Source organism: Bidens hawaiensis, unplaced genomic scaffold (genome assembly GCF_021521415.1).
Source record: "Bidens hawaiensis isolate Kalapana, Puna unplaced genomic scaffold, B.hawaiensis_p1.1 tig00003961_1, whole genome shotgun sequence".
In the NCBI taxonomy this organism is placed as follows: Eukaryota; Viridiplantae; Streptophyta; class Magnoliopsida; order Asterales; family Asteraceae; genus Bidens; species Bidens hawaiensis.
This window is the reverse complement of record NW_027491228.1, coordinates 1,340,583-1,344,301: the sequence shown is the minus strand read 5'-3', so window position 1 is coordinate 1,344,301 and position 3,719 is coordinate 1,340,583. Positions and strand designations below refer to the sequence as shown.

At 42.4% G+C, this 3,719-nt stretch overlaps 1 non-coding gene and 1 pseudogene across 1 annotated transcript; both read left to right on the top strand.

Moving 5' to 3' along the window:
- Positions 1 to 1,775: 1,775 nt before the first annotated feature.
- Positions 1,776 to 1,848, top strand: TRNAK-UUU (transfer RNA lysine (anticodon UUU)). The gene has a single exon. It is a non-coding gene; the product is annotated as a tRNA-Lys (tRNA).
- Positions 1,849 to 2,133: 285 nt separating this feature from the next.
- Positions 2,134 to 3,386, top strand: LOC143624713 (ATP synthase subunit a pseudogene; annotated as a pseudogene).
- The last annotated feature ends 333 nt before the right edge of the window (positions 3,387 to 3,719 follow it).

Here is a 3,719-nt window from a genome sequence, read left to right as displayed (position 1 = left end):
GCCGCCCCTATCTCTAAAAGGGCCCGTCACTTCGTTCGTACCTTCTTGGCTTAGGCTTGCGACTTCACTTACTTTATGGCCTTGCCGCCTTTTTCTAGCAGAAGCTAAGCGCTTGAAAAGCACGCTAAGAAAGGTTGCTTCTGTCGGCCTTTATGTGCAACAGTCCACCAGTAGCGGAAGATAGGGTTACCGTACATACAAGAGTCTTCCAGTTCTTACGGAAGCTCTTTCTTACCAGTCAAGTAGTACACTGTATCTTATCTTATAGCCCGGCGGGTCGCCTTTTTAATTCAGTAGATAGAAGAAAGTATTAGATAAGGAGTAGGTGAGTGAGTCCTCGCTGACCTGAGCGATTTCGATCACCTAGCAGGCCTTTTATTTGGTAGGTAACATCGCCAAAGCGTATCATCAGATTTTACTATGAAGGAAGGAACTCGGCAGAAGATCGGTCTGCAAGAAAGGCCTACTTATCCACGGGTTCATTGACAAAAAACCGCCGTAGGAATGGAGACCTTTCAATAGAGCGGAGGCGAACTGATCAACGAGAAAGAGGCCCTACTCACTACAAAGGAATACTCCACAAGATCGAACTGCACTCATGCCTCTCCCGCATCAAGTTGACCGCCAGACTGGAGCTTCGTAACATGTTGACGAAGACTTTCGAACTGAGGGTTCGGTCAGTACAAGAGACTACTTTGTCTCCTCGGAAGAAGAATAGCCCCGCTCTCTAGCCGACTGATCCCGTTGATCAAACTGGGAGGGAACGTGTCACATTAGAGGTGAACGGTCAGAGGTGTCCTCTAATCACTACGATGAGCTGGTCCCTCTTTTAGTAAACTCAGCTATGAATATTCAAAAATGAATGCCGGGCTCTTTCTTTCACAGCTAACCCCATTTTCTTAATGCCGAGACTTTCTCTTTCGTCGAGCCCCGAGCTTGTGGTCCTCCTTTGAGTTTGGGTTCAATTGGATGAATCTGTCAAGTCAAGGTCAACGTACGTAGCAGCAAGGAAGGTGCATCGCCTCTTTCTCGTTCTCGCTCGGGAGCCAAAACGAACACGCCTGCTACCTACTGTACTGGACCTTCGACCAGGCATTCTACCTTTATCGAAGCGGAACCAATACCACTGCATTGCGCTCGAACAGTTGAGCGGCCGCCGGCCCTTCCGTGCACAGATATAGATTCATTCTTCGTACCTGCCTGGTCCAGCCTCACAACCCTTCGCAGGTTGGTAAGAAGTCAGTCTTGTTTGGTAAGACGGAATTTGACAAAGAAAAGAGAGTGCTCGCCCCGGCCAACAAAGACCGTAATTACCTAGATAACTGCTCCTCCCCTTCTCCGTCTTTAAGGCTTTAAGGCGAACCGTTTGGCGGCTGGAAATAAAGACGACCTCACCTTCTCGTAGATGGTGTCAGTGAGAGCCATTTTAGTACCCCCCCCCCCCGTTGACCTTTTTTTGTAGAGAGAATCTTCAATGAGTGGAAACAAGCAACCTTACTAAGCTAAGAAAGGTGCTTGTTGAGTAAGGCCGGCTTTCTTCGAAAGCTTGAGCGCTTCTTTCTCATATCGATCATTCAATATCCTTGACTTTTCAATAAGGGGCGCGTTAGCTAGGCCGTTTTCTTGCAGGAGTGCTAGTGCGCGCCCTTACGTTTTCTTTGCTTGCTCTGTAGTACGAGCCTCATACAAAGCCGCGCCCCTTTAATATCATGAAGAGGGGCCCCGCCCTCTATGATTTTCCGCACCAATCCTTATTTACTACTACATATTTTTTGGGGTGTATAGCTCAGTTGGTAGAGCATTGGGCTTTTAACCTAATGATCGCAGGTTCAAGTCCTGCTATACCCAAACCTAACTTGCACTATACTATTAGTAAGGATGCGTAGTAGCGCAAAGAGCACTCTTTGGCCTTTAGATTAGAGGCGCTTCGCCGTCTTTGATTGGAAGGAAACAGATATCTAAAGTGTGCAGTAAGGGATCTTTATATTCTAGGTAGCCAGTCTTTACTTCACTCGACCCAAGCAATGCCCAAAGAGTCCCCTGTCTTTCTTGGTCGGACCAAGCTAACTATTTCCGACAAGTCTTTCCTCATTTTTAGAGCAAGAAGCGGAACTACAAGAAATTATCTTTACTATGAAAGAATTTATTCAGCGTTTTAAAGAGGATCCTAGGAATGCGGATATGTTTTTTGCGGAGGTACCGACTCAACCTGGATTGTCTGTTGACGAGATAGCAGAGCGTAGCTTCAACGAGTCGACGCTTTACCTTCCGGATCATCTTTATAGCCCCGCAAATGCCGAGGCCCTGACGAAGTTAAATTATCTTTTAGTGCATATGAAACATGACTTCGGCCCCCAGCCGGCCCTTATTAAATCATTCCAAAGGGAAGTGAACAAGACATCCCCAGAATTCGTTTATAGGAAGCTTGAATCTATACATCAAAATCAGTTAACAAGTATAGATAATTTTTTAAAACCTTTCAACCAAAATTTCTCTAGTAAAGACTATTTGAATTATTGTGATGAGTACACTCGCTCACTTACGATTACGCCCAACAGCCCACTTGAGCAATTTGACATTCTCCCATTGATTCCTATGAAGATAGGAAACTTGTATTTCTCATTCACAAATTCATCTTTGTTTATGCTGCTAACTCTCAGTTTGGTCCTACTTCTGATTCATTTTGTTACTAAAAAAGGAGGAGGAAACTTAGTACCAAATGCTTGGCAATACTTGATAGAGCTTATTTATGATTTCGTGCTGAACCTGGTAAACGAACAAATAGGGGGTCTTTCCGGAAATGTTAAACAAAAGTTTTTCCCTTGCATCTTGGTCACTTTTACTTTTTTGTTATTTTGTAATCTTCAGGGTATGATACCTTATAGCTTCACATTTACAAGTCATTTTCTCATTACTTTAGGTCTCTCATTTTCTATTTTTATTGGCATTACTATAGTGGGATTTCAAAGAAATGGGCTTCATTTTTTAAGAAATGGGGGATTTCTCATTACTTTAGGTCCCACTGCCATTAGCATCTTTTTTAGTACTCCTTGAGCTAATTTCTTATTGTTTTCGGTCATTAAGCTTAGGAATATGTTTATTTGCTAATATGATGGCCGGTCATAGTTTAGTAAAGATTTTAAGTGGGTTCGCTTGGACTATGCTATGTATGAATGATATTTTGTATTTTATAAGGGATCTTGGTCCTTTATTTATAGTTCTTGCATTAACCGGTCTGGAATTAGGTGTAGCTATATTACAAGCTTATGTTTTTACGATCTTAATCTGTATTTACTTGAATGATGCTATAAATCTCCATTAAAGTGGTTATTTATTTATAATTGAACAAAAGCGAGGAGGCGAAGCCGCTTTACCGAATTGTAGAGGTGAAGGAACGAGAACTTCCCCCTTTTTATACTATTTTTCTACGAGATGCCGGTAATTCCTTGTACCATATTCCTAGCCATAGTATGTAGATTGTGAAGAAGACTGTTTGACTTGACCCCCTTTTTCTTTTTTTGTTTGTTTTTTTTTTTTTTCAAAAAACCGGGGTGATGTTATTATGTTGCTATTGTGAGATTGAAATGTCATAAAATGCATTTGATTCTAATACAATTTACTTTGGCTAGATCCTATCCAAAAGGAAACGCGAAATAGAACGGATAAATGAAGGGAACAAATATTTCTGGGAGGGGTTATTCGTCTTACTAGTCTTCGAC